The sequence below is a fragment of the Elephas maximus genome, chromosome 2 (genome assembly GCF_024166365.1).
Source record: "Elephas maximus indicus isolate mEleMax1 chromosome 2, mEleMax1 primary haplotype, whole genome shotgun sequence".
In the NCBI taxonomy this organism is placed as follows: Eukaryota; Metazoa; Chordata; class Mammalia; order Proboscidea; family Elephantidae; genus Elephas; species Elephas maximus.
This window is the reverse complement of record NC_064820.1, coordinates 3,830,163-3,843,744: the sequence shown is the minus strand read 5'-3', so window position 1 is coordinate 3,843,744 and position 13,582 is coordinate 3,830,163.

Here is a 13,582-nt window from a genome sequence, read left to right as displayed (position 1 = left end):
CTAGGTTCCACATTCAATCCCCTATTATCTCCCTGATAGTATAGCCTATTTTTCTTTTACTTGCTTCTCCTCTAACTGCACTAGTCTCTTCACTATTTTTCAAACAGGCACCCTCTGATCTCAGGGCCTTTGCTTCCTGTCTTAATACTTCACTGGTCTCACTCCTTAAGGAGCAAGGAAAAATGAAGAAAACTAAAGACACAAGAGAAAGATTATTCCAAAGGACTAATAGACCACAACTACCATGGCCTCCACCAGACGGAGTCCAGTACAACTAGGTGGTGCCTAGCTACCACCACTGACTGCTCTGATGGGGATCCCAATAGAGGGTCCTGGACAGAGCTGGAGAAAAATGTAGAACAAAGTTGTATCTCAAAAAAAACAAAACAAACAAACAAAAAAAAAAAAAAACAGACTTCCTGGCCTGACAGAGACTTGAGAAACCCCAAGAGTATGGCCCCTGGGCACCCTTTTAGCTCAGTAAAGAAGTCACTCTAGAGTTTCACCTTTTAGCCTAAAAGTAGAGAGACCCATAGGACAAAAGAGGACTAAAGAGGCACACCAGCCCAGGGGCAAGGACTAGAAGACAGGAGGGAACAGGAAAGGTTGTAATAGGAGACCAAGGTAGAGAAGAGAGAGTACTGACATGTCATGGGATTGTTAACCAGTGTCATAGAACAATATATGTCCTGTTTAACGAGAAGTCAGTTTGTTCTGTAAACCTTCTTCTAAAGGACAATTAAAAAAAAGAAAGAAAGAAAATTAATGAGCAGGAAGAATTAATTTGTTCAAAGAGGATTATGGACTCTATGAAGGTGTAATTGCTAAGAATATTCACAGAAATTTGTTTAATCTTGCAATTACACTGTAAGATTTTAGGCCACTTGATCCTAGAAGGGGTGCCCTGGCCAGTGGACCCCTGTGTCCATCTTTGCCTTGGTGTACCTCCTGTTGAGAGTGAATATTCTGGGTGATAATGAGAAGGACGGGATGCTGATGGCGAGGGAGAGCTTCAATTCTGAATCCTATTGTCTTCCGATCACCACAACTTATAGAAGATCCACAGAGTAACTGTACAGTAGAGAAGCTTGACAAACGTTTCCTCAATCAGGTGATCCAGGCGAACATCAACAGTGATAGACCATGTTGATAGTATGTATTCCGGATATGCTGTGATGAAGAGGATACCTCATCTATGTGGTCTTCCTCCCCCAAACCCATACATGCATTTCAAGGACAGTCTACATAATACATAATCACCCATAAACCCATTGCCATGAAGTCCTCTCCAAAACTGCCAAGGTCATCAAAAGAAGGAAAATCTGAGTAACTGTCACAGCAAGGAGGAGCCACAGGAGACATGATGACTAAATATGGGATCCTGGATGGGCTCCTGGAACAGAAAAAGAACATGAGATAAAATATAAGGAAAAATGAATGAAGAATAAAAACTAACTACATTTGAGCCACTTACAACTCATGGCAAACCCATATGTGTCAGAGTAAAGCTGTGATCCATAGGGTTTTCAATGGCTAATTTTTCAGAAGTAGATCTCCAAGCCTTTCTTCTAAGGCACCTCTGGGTGGGCTCAAACCTCCAACCTTTCAGTTAGTAACCAGGCATGTTAATCATTTGCATTAACCAGGGACCCTGAAAAAATTGTGAATTTTAATTAATAATAATGTATCAATATTGATTCATTAATTGTAATAAATGTACCACATTCCTGTCAGATGTTGATAAGAAGGGAAACTGAGTGTAGGGTATAGGAAAACCCTCTGTTCTATCTTCAAAATATTTCTATGAATCTAAAAGGACCAAATAAAGTTTATTAAAAAAAATATATTAATCCTGGGAAAGCGGAAGAAATGATCATATTTGTGTTGCAGACACTAGAGCTACCTAGCAATGATTTTCCAAGAACAAGAGCCAATTCTGAGCAAAGATGCCTGATCTCCACTTCCCAAAGACATGATGAAGGGTAACCAAAGACATAGACACCACCAGGGCAAAGTCAGGCATGAAAGGAGGCCAGGCCTCCTCCAGCAGGAACTGCCCCCATCACAGTATCCCCCGACTGGCCTCATGAGATTCTTCAGCTGCTGAGCAAATAATCTGAGAGACTGCACTATATGAAGAAGACAATCTCATTGTTGTTAGGTGCTGCCGATTCGGTTCTCACTCGTAGTGACCCTATGCACAACAGAACAAAACACTGCCTGGTCCTGCACCATCCTTGCAGTTGTTGTTATGCTTGAGCTCATTGTCGCAGCCACTGTGTCAATCTATCTCTTTGAGAGTCTTCCTCTTTTCTGCTTACCAAGCGTTACCAAGCATGATGTTCTCCAGGGACTGAACCCTCCTGACAGCATGTCCAAAGTATGTAAGACGCAGTCTTACCATCCTTGCTTCTAAGGAGGATTCTGGTTGTACTTCTTCCAAGACAGATTTGTTTGTTCTTTTGGCAGTCCATGGTATAGTCAATATCCTTCACCAACACCACAATTCAAAGGCGTCAATTCTTCTCTGGTCTTCCTTATTCATTGTCCAGCTTTCACATGCATATGATATGATTGAAAATACCATGGCTTGGGTCAGGAGCACCTTAGTCTTCAAGGTGACATCTTTGCTTTTCAACACTTTGAAGAGGTCCTTTGCAGCAGATTTACCTAATGCAATGCGTCTTTTGATTTCCTGACTGCTGCTTCCCATGGGTGTTGATTGTGGATCCAAGTAAAATGAAACCCTTGACAACTTCAATGTTTTCTCTGTTTATCATGATGTTGTTTATTGGTCCAGTTGTGAGGATTTTTGCTTTCTTTTTGTTGAGGTGCAATCCATACTGAAGGCTGTGGTTTTTGATCTTTATCAGTAAGTGCTTCAAGCCCTCTTCGCTTTTAGCAAGCAAAGTTGTGTCATCTGCATAACACAGGTTGTTAATGAGTCTTCCTCCAATCCTGATGTCCCATTTTTCTTCCAATAGTCCAGCTTCTAGGATTATTTGCTCCGCATACAAATTGAATAGGTATGGTGAAACGGTACAACCCTGACGTACACCTTTCCTGACTTTAAACCACTCAGTATTCCCGTGTTTGGACATTAAACCACTCAGTATCCCCTTGTTCTGTCCGAACAACTGCCTCGTGATCTATGTACAGGTTCCTCATGAGCACAACTAAGTGTTCTGGAATTCCCATTCTTCACAATGTTGTCCATAATTTGTTATGATCCACACAGTCGAATGCCTTTGCATAGTCAATAAAACACAGGTAAACATCCTTCTGGTATTCTCTGCTTTCAGCAGGATCCATCTGACATCAGCAATGATATCCCTGGTTCCACATCCTCCTCTGATTCTGGCCTGAATTTCTGGTAGTTCCCTGTCATTGTTGATCTGGCGGAAAGCAGAGAATAGCAGAAAGATGTTGACCTGTGTTTTATTGACTATGCAAAGGTATTTGAGTGTGTGGATCATAACAAATTATGAATAACACTGCAAATAATGAGAATTCTAGAACACTTAATTGTGTTTAGGCAGAACCTCTACTTAGACCAAAAGGCAGTCAAGCAAACAGAACAAAAGGATACCGTGTTGTTTAAAGTCAGGAAAGGTATGTGCCCGGTGTGTATTCTTTAACCCTATTTATTCAATCTGCATGATTACATGATAGAATTTTGCAAGACCAACGACTTCTTCACTGCAAATACATTTTTCGGCAACACAAATGGTGGCTATACACATGAACCTCGCCAAAAGGAATACACAGAAATCTAATCGACTACATCTGTGGCAAGAGACAATGGAAAAGCTCTATATCATCAGTGAGAACAAGGCCAGGGGCTGACTGCAGAACAGACCATTAATTGCTCATATGCCAGTCCAAGTTGAAGAGAATTAGAATGAGTTCAGGAGAGCCAAAGTATGACCTTGAGTATATCCCACCTGAATTTAAAGACCATCTCAAGAACAGATTTGACACATTGAACATGAATGAACGAAGACTAGATGAGTTGTGGAAAGTCATCAAAGATGTCATACATGAAGAAAGTGAGGGATCATCAAAAAGATAGGAAAGAAAAAAAAGAACAAAATGGATGTCAGAAGAGACTCTGAAACTTGCTTTTGAATGTCCTTTTCCTTAAAGCAAAAGGAAGAAACGATGAAGTAAAAAAGCTGAACAGAAGATTTCAAAGGGAAGGTTCGAGAAGACAAAGTAAAGCATTACAATGACATATGCAAAGACCTGGAGATAGAAAACCAAAAAGAAAGAACACACTCAACATTTCTCAAGCTTAAAGAACTGAACAAAAAATCCAAGCCTTGAGTTGCATTACTGAAGGATTCTATGGGGAAAATATTAAACGATGCAGGAAGCATCAAAAGAAGATGGAAGGAATACACAGAATCAATATAGCAAAAAGAATTGGTTGACATTCAACCATTTCAGGAGGTAGCATATGATCAGGAACGCATGATACTGAAGGAAGAAGTCCAAGCTGCACTGAAAATGTTGATGAAAAGCAAGACTCTGGGAATTGTAATATCAGTTGAGATGTTCCAAGGAACAGAAGCAGCTCTGGAAGTGCTCACTCATCTATGCCAAGAAATTTGGAAGACAGCTACCTGACCAACTGACTGGAAGAGATCCATATTTATGCCTATCCCAAGAAAGATGATCCAACCAAATGTGGAAATTATCTAAGAATATCATGAATATCTCACTCAAGTAAAATTTTGCAGAAGATCATTCAAAAGCAGCTGCAACAATATACCAACAGGAACTGCCAGAAATTCAAGCAGAATTCAGAAAAGGATGTGGAAACAGGGATATCATTGGTGATGTCAGATGGATTCTGGCTGAAAGCGGAGAATACCAGAAAGATGTTTACCTGAGTTTTATTTACTATGCAAAGACATTTGACTGTGAGGATCATAACTAATTATGGATAACATTTCGAAGAATGGCAGTTCTTGAACACTTAATTGTGCTTATGTTGAACCTGTACATAATCCAAGAGGCAGTCCTTCAAACAGAACAAGGAAATACTGTGTGGTTTAAAGTCAGGGAAGGCTTATGTTGGGGTTGTATCCTTTCACCATACCTATTCAATCTGTATGCTGAGAAAATAATCCAAGAAGCTGGACTATATGAAGAAGAATGGGGCATCAGGACTGAAGGAAGATTCATTAACAACCTGTGTTATGCAGATGACACAATCTTGCTTGCTGCAAGTGAAGAGGACTTGAAGCACTTCCTAATGAAGATCAAAGACCACAGCCTTCAGTATGGATTGCACCTCAAAATAAAGAAAACAAAAATCCTCAAAACTAGACCAATAAGAAAAATCATGAAAAACGGAGACAAGATTGAAGTTGTCAAGGATTTCATTTTACATAGATCCACAATCTACACCCATTAAAGCAGCAGTCAAGAAACCAAAAGATGTACTGCATTGGGTAAATCTGCTGCAAAAGACCTCTTTAAAATGCTGAAAAGCAAAGATGTCACTTTAAGGACTAGGATGTGCTTGGTGTTTTCAGTTGCCTCATATGTATGTGAAAGGTGGATTATGAATAAGGAAGACCAAAGAAGAATTGATGCCTTTGAATTGTGGTGTTGGGGAAGAACATTGAATATACCGTGGACTGCCAAAAGAATGAACAATCTGTCTTGGAAGAAGTACGATCAGAATGCTTCCTAGAAGCAAGGATGGCAAGACTACTTCTCACATACTTTGGACATGTTGTAAGGAGAGATAGGTCCCTGGAGAAGGACATCATGCTTGGTAAAGTGGAGGGTCAGTGAAAAAGAGGAAGACCCTCAATGAGATGGATTGAAGCAGTGGCTGCAACAGTGGGTTCAAACATAAAAATGATTGTGAGGATGGCACAGAACCAGGCAGTGTTTTGTTTGTTGCACCTAGGGTCAACATGAGTCAGTACCGACTCGACAGCACCTAACAACAACAAAAAACATACTGAGCAAATAATCTTAGAAACTGGAGTATATGAAGAAGAACTCTGCATCAGGATTAGAGAAAGCCTCATTAGCAACCTGCATTATGCAGATGACACAACCTTGTTCTCTGAAAGTGAAGAGGACTTAATGCACCTACTGATGTAGATCAAAGAATATGGATTACACCTCAACGTAAAGAAAACAAAAATCCTCATAAATGATCCAGTAAGCAACATCATGATAAATGGGGAAAATATTGAAATTGTGGAGGATTTCATTTTACTTGGATCCACAATCAACGCCCATGGAAGCAGAAGTCAAGACAGCAAATGATATATGTTTGTGTTGTTAGGTAACGTGGAGTTGGTTCTGACTCATGGCGACCCCAGGTACAACAGAAAGGAATGCTGCCCAGTCCTGCTCCATCCTTATAAATCGTTGCTATGCTTGAGACCATTGTTACAGCTACAGTGTCAGTCCATGTTGTTGAGGATCTTCCTTTTTTTTATTTAGATGAAGGTTTACAGAGCAAATTAGTTTCTCATTAATCTATTAATACACATATTGTTTTGTGACATTAGTTGCCAACCGTCCGATGTGTCAACACTCTCCCCTTCTTGACCTTGGGTTCCCTGTTACCAGCTTTCCTGTCCCCTCCTGCCTTCTCGCCTTTACCCCTGGGCTGTTGTGTGCATTTAGTCTCACTTTGCTTTATGGGTCTGACTAACCTTTGGCTGAAGGATGAAGCTCAGAAGTGAGCTCAGTACTGAGTTATAAGGGAGTCCAGGGGCATGCGTTCAGGGTTTTTCCAGTCTCTGTCGGACCAATAAGTCTGGTCTTTTTTATTTTTTTCTGTGAGTTAGAATTTTGTTCTACATTTTTCTCCAGCTCGGTCCAGGACCCTCTGTTATGATCCCTGTGAAAGCAGTCAGTGGTGGTAGCTCGGCACCACCTAAATGTGCTGGACTCAGCCTGTTGGAGACTGTGGTACTTGTAGTCCATTAGTCCCTTGGACTAACCCTTCCCTTGTGTCTTCGTTTTTCTTCATTCGCTCTTGCTCTAGATGGAGTGAGACCAGTGGAGTACCTTAGATGGCTGCTCACAAGCTTTTCAGACCCCAGGCGCTACTTGTAAAGTAGGTTGTAGAACATTTTCTTTATAAAATGTGCTATGCCAATTGAACTAGATGTTCCTGGAGACCATGGTCCCCAGTCCTCAACCCAGTAATTTGCTCCCTCAGAGAGTTTGGATGTGTCTGTGGAGCTTCCATGACCTAGCCTTGTTGTGCTAGCTTTCCCAGTGTTGTGTACTGTCTTACTCTTCACCACAGTTACTATTTATCTATTATCCACTTAGTGGTTTTCTTTCCCCACCACTCCACTCTAATGGCCTTCTTCTTTTTCACTGAACTTCTACTTTACCAAGTATGATGTCCTTCTCCAGAGACTGCTCTTTTATGATGTTGTTACTGTTGTTAGGTGCTGTCAAGTTGGTTCTGACTCATAGCAACCCTGTGTACAATAGAACCAAACATTGCCTGGTCCTGCACCATCCTCACAATCCTTTTTATGCTTGAGTGCATTGTTGCAGCCCCTATGTCAATCCATATCATTGAGGGTCTTCCTGTTTTTTGATGGCCCTCTACTTTACCAAGCATGATGTCCTTTTCCAGGGGCTGATCCCTCCTGGTAACATGTCCAAAGTATGTGAGACTAGTCTCGCCATCCTTGCTTCTAAGGAGTATTCTGACTGTATTTCTTTGAAGACAGATTTATTCTATCTTTAGCAGTCCATGGTATATTCAATATTCTTTGCCAACACCACAATTCAAAGGCATCAATTCTTCTTCGATCTTCCTTATTCATAGTCCAGCTTTCACCTGCATATGAGACAATTGAAAACACCCTGGCTTGGGTCAGGAACACTTTACTTTTCAAGTGATACCTTTGCTTTCCAACATTTTAAAGAGGTCTTTTGCAGCAGATTTGCCTAATGCAATGGACACATTCCACATTCCAATTATTAATGGATGTTTGCAGCTGTTTCTTCTCATTTTGAATCATGCCACATTAGTGAAGGAAGGTCCGGAAAGCTTGAATCCATCCACACCATTAAGGCCGACTTTGAAGAAGCAGCTCTCCCCGAGTCATCTTTTTTTTTTTTTATAATAACTTTTATTAAGCTTCAAGTGAACGTTTACAAATCCAATCAGTCTGTCACATATAAGTTTACATACATCTCACTCCCTACTCCCACTTACTCTCCCCGTCTTGAGTCAGCCCTTTCAGTCTCTCCTTTCTTGACAATTTTGCCGGCTTCCCTCTCTCTCTATCCTCCCATCCCCCCTCCAGACAAGAGTTGCCAACACAATCTCAAGTGTACACCTGATATAATTAGCTCACTCTTCATCAGCGTCTCTCTCCCACCCGCTGACCAGTCCCTTTCATGTCTGATGAGTTGTCTTCAGGGATGGTTCCTGTCCTGTGTCAACAGAAGGTCTGGAGAGCATGACCGCCGGGATTCCTCCAGTCTCAGTCAGACCATTAAGTTTGGTCTTCCAATGAGAATTTGGGGTCTGCATCCCACTGCTCTCCTGCTCCCTCAGGGGTCCTCTGCTGAGCTCCCTGTCAGGGCAGTCATCGATTGTGGCCGGGCACCAACTAGTTCTTCTGGTCTCAGGATGATGTAGGTCTCTGGTTCATGTGGCCCTTTCTGTCTCTTGGGCTCTTAGTTGTCATGTGGGCTTGGTGTTCTTCATTTTCCTTTGCTCCAGGTGGGTTGAGACCAATTGCTGCATCTTAGATGGCTGCTTGTTAGCATTTAAGACCCCAGACGCCACATTTCAAAGTGGGATGCAGAATGATTTCATAATAGAATTATTTTGCCAATTGACTTAGAAGTGCCTGCAAACCATGTTCCCCAGACCCCCGCGCTTGCTCCGCTGAGCTTTGAAGCATTCATTTTATCCCGGAAACTTCTTTGCTTTTGGTCCAGTCCAATTGAGCTGACCTTCCATGTATTGAGTGTTGTCTTTCCCTTCACCTAAAGCAGTTCTTATCTACTGATTAATCAATAAAAAACCCTCTCCCACCCTCCCTCCCTCCCCCCCTCGTAACCACAAAAGTATGTGTTCTTCTCAGGTTTACTATTTCTCAAGATCTTATAATAGTGGTCTTATACAGTATTTGTCCTTTTGCCTCTGACTCATTTCGCTCAGCATAATGCCTTCCAGGTTCCTCCATGTTATGAAATGTTTCAGAGATTCGTCACTGTTCTTTATCGATGCGTAGTATTCCATTGTGTGAATATACCACAATTTATTTACCCATTCATCCGTTGATGGACACCTTGGTTGCTTCCAACTTTTTGCTATTGTAAACAGAGCTGCAATAAACATGGGTGTGCATATATCTGTTTGTATGAAGGCTCTTGTATCTCTAGGGTATATTCCGAGGAGTGGGATTTCTGGGTTGTATGGTAGTTCTATTTCTAACTGTTTAAGATAACGCCAGATAGATTTCCAAAGTGGTTGTACCATTTTACATTCCCACCAGCAGTGTATGAGAGTTCCAATCTCTCCACAGCCTCTCCAACATTTATTCTTTTGTGTTTTTTGGATTAATGCCAGCCTTGCTGGTGTGAGATGGAATCTCATCGTAGTTTTAATTTGCATTTCTCTAATGGCTAATGATCGAGAGCATTTTCTCATGTATCTGTTGGCTGCCTGAATATCTTCTTTAGAGAAATGTGTGTTCATATCCTTTGCCCACTTCTTGATTGGGTTGTTTGTCTTTTTGTGGTTGAGTTTTGACAGAATCATGTTGATTTTAGAGATCAGGCGCTGGTCGGAGATGTCATAGCTGAAAATTCTTTCCCAATCTGTAGGTGGTCTTTTTACTCTTTTGGTGAAGTCTTTAGATGAGCATAGGTGTTTGATTTTTAGGAGCTCCCAGTTATCGGGTTTCTCTTCATCATTTTTGGTAATGTTTTGTATTCTGTTTATACCTTGTATTAGGGCTCCTAGGGTTGTCCCAATTTTTTCTTCCATGATCTTTATCGTTTTAGTCTTTATGTTTAGGTCTTTGATCCACTTGGAGTTAGTTTTTGTGCATGGTGTGAGGTATGGGTCCTGTTTCATTTTTTTGCAAATGGATATCCAGTTATGCCAGCACCATTTGTTAAAAAGGCTGTCTTTTCCCCAGTTAATTGACACTGGTCCTTTGTCAAATATCAGCTGCTCATACGTGGATGGATCTATGTCTGGGTTCTCAATTCTGTTCCATTGGTCTATGTGTCTGTTGTTGTACCAATACCAGGCTGTTTTGACTACTGTGGCTGTATAATAGGTTCTGAAGTCAGGTAAGGTGAGGCCTCCCACTTTCTTCTTCTTTTTCAGTAGTGCTTTGCTTATCCGGGGCTTCTTTCCCTTCCATATGAAATTGGTGATTTGTTTCTCTATCCCCTTAAAATATGACATTGGAATTTGGATCGGAAGTGCGTTAAATGTATAGATGGCTTTTGGTAGAATAGACATTTTTACTATGTTAAGTCTTCCTATCCATGAGCAAGGTATGTTTTTCCACTTAAGTATGTCCTTTTGAATTTCTTGTAGTAGAGCTTTGTAGTTTTCTTTGTATAGGTCTTTTACATCCTTGGTAAGATTTATTCCTAAGTATCTTATCTTCTTGGGGGCTACTGTGAATGGTATTGATTTGGTTATTTCCTCTTCGGTGTTCTTTTTGTTGATGTAGAGGAATCCAAGTGATTTTTGTATGTTTATTTTATAACCTGAGACTCTGCCAAACTCTTCTATTAGTTTCAGTAGTTTTCTGGAGGATTCCTTAGGGTTTTCTGTGTATATAATCATGTCATCTGCAAATAGTGATAACTTTACTTCTTCCTTGCCAATCCGGATACCTTTTATTTCTTTATCTAGCCTGATTGCCCTGGCTAAGACTTCCAACACGATGTTGAATAAGAGCGGTGATAAAGGGCATCCTTGTCTGGTTCCCGTTCTCAAGGGAAATGCTTTCAGGTTCTCTCCATTTAGAGTGATATTGGCTGTTGGCTTTGCATAGATGCCCTTTATTATGTTGAGGAATTTTCCTTCAATTCCTATTTTGGTAAGAGTTTTTATCATGAATGGGTGTTGGACTTTGTCAAATGCCTTTTCTGCATCAATTGATAAGATCATGTGGTTTTTGTCTTTTGTTTTATTTATGTGATGGATTACATTAATGGTTTTTCTGATATTAAACCAGCCTTGCATACCTGGTATAAATCCCACTTGATCAGGGTGAATTATTTTTTTGATGTGTCGTTGGATTCTATTGGCTAGAATTTTGTTGAGGATTTTTGCATCAATGTTCATGAGGGATATAGGTCTATAATTTTCTTTTTTTGTAATGTCTTTACCTGGTTTTGGTATCAGGGAGATGGTGGCTTCATAGAATGAGTTGGGTAGTATTCCGTCATTTTCTATGCTTTGGAATACCTTTAGTAGTAGTGGTGTTAACTCTTCTCTGAAAATTTGGTAGAACTCTGCAGTGAAGCCGTCCGGGCCAGGACTTTTTTTTGTTGGGAGTTTTTTGATTACCGTTTCAATCTCTTTTTTTGTTATGGGTCTATTTAGTTGTTCTACTTCTGAATGTGTTAGTTTAGGTAGGTAGTGTTTTTCCAGGAATTCATCCATTTCTTCTAGGTTTTCAAATTTGTTAGAGTACAATTTTTCATAATAATCTGAAATGATTCTTTTAATTTCATTTGGTTCTGTTGTGATGTGGTCCTTCTCATTTCTTATTCGGGTTATTTGTTTCCTTTCCTGTATTTCTTTAGTCAGTCTAGCCAATGGTTTATCAATTTTGTTAATTTTTTCAAAGAACCAGCTTTTGGCTTTGTTAATTCTTTCGATTGTTTTTCTGTTCTCTAATTCATTTAGTTCAGCTCTAATTTTTATTATTTGTTTTCTTCTGGTGCCTGATGGATTCTTTTGTTGCTCACTTTCTATTTGTTCAAGTTGTAGGGACAGTTCTCTGATTTTGGCTCTTTCTTCTTTTTGTATGTGTGCATTTATTGATATAAATTGACCTCTGAGCACTGCTTTTGCTGTGTCCCAGAGGTTTTGATAGGAAGTATTTTCATTCTCGTTGCTTTCTATGAATTTCCTTATTCCCTCCTTGATGTCTTCTATAACCCAGTCTTTTTTCAGGAGGGTATTGTTCATTTTCCAAGTATTTGATTTCTTTTCCCTCGTTTTTCTGTTATTGATCTCTAGTTTTATTGCCTTGTGGTCTGAGAAGATGCTTTGTAATATTTCGATGTTTTGGACTCTGCAAAGGTTTGTTTTATGACCTAATATGTGGTCTATTCTAGAGAATGTTCCATGTGCGCTAGAAAAAAAAGTATATTTTGCAGCAGTTGGGTGGAGAGTTCTGTATAAGTCAATGAGGTCAAGTTGGTTGATTGTTGTAATTAGATCTTCCGTGTCTCTGTTGAGCTTCTTACTGGATGTCCTGTCCTTCTCCGAAAGTGGTGTGTTGAAGTCTCCTACTATAATTGTGGAGGTATCTATCTCGCTTTTCAGTTCTGTTAAAATTTGATTTATATATCTTGCAGCCCTGTCATTGGGTGCGTAAATATTTAATATGGTTATGTCTTCCTGATCAATTGTCCCTTTTATCATTATATAGTGTCCTTCTTTATCCTTTGTGGTGGATTTAAGTCTAAAGTCTATTTTGTCAGAAATTAATATTGCTACTCCTCTTCTTTTTTGCTTATTGTTTGCTTGATATACTTTTTTCCATCCTTTGAGTTTTAGTTTGTTTGTGTCTCTAAGTCTAAGGTGTGTCTCTTGTAGGCAGCATATAGATGGATCGTGTTTCTTTATCCAGTCTGTGACTCTCTGTCTCTTTATTGGTGCATTTAGTCCATTTACATTCAGGGTAATTATAGATAAATAAGTTTTTAGTGCTGTCATTTTGATGCCTTTTTATGTGTGTTGTTGACAATTTCATTTTTCCACATACTTTTTTGTGCTGAGGCGTTTTTCTTAGTAAATTGTGAGATCCTCACTTTCATAGTGTTTGACTTTATGTTAGTTGAGTCGTTACGTTTTTCTTGGTTTTTGTCTTGAGTTATAGAGTTGTTATACCTTTTTGTGGTTACCTCATTATATACCCCTATTTTTCTAAGTAAAAACCTAACTTGTATTGTTCTATATCGCCTTGTATCACTCTCCATACGGCAGTTCAATGCCTCCTGTATTTAGTCCCTCTTTTTGATTATTGTGATCTTTTACCTATTGACTTCCATGATTCCCTGTTATGTGTATTTTTTTTTTTAATTAATCTTAATTTGTTTGTTTTTGTGATTTCCCTATTTGAGTTGATATCAGGACGTTCTGTTTTGTGACCTTGTGTTGTGCTGATATCTGATATTATTGGTTCTCTGACCAAACAATATCCTTTAGTATTTCTTGTAGCTTTGGTTTGGGTTTTGCAAATTCTCTAAACTTGTGTTTGTCTGTAAATATCTTAATTTCGCCTTCATATTTCAGAGAGAGTTTTGCTGGATATATGATCCTTGGTTGGCAGTTTTTCTCCTTCAGTGTTCTGTATATGTG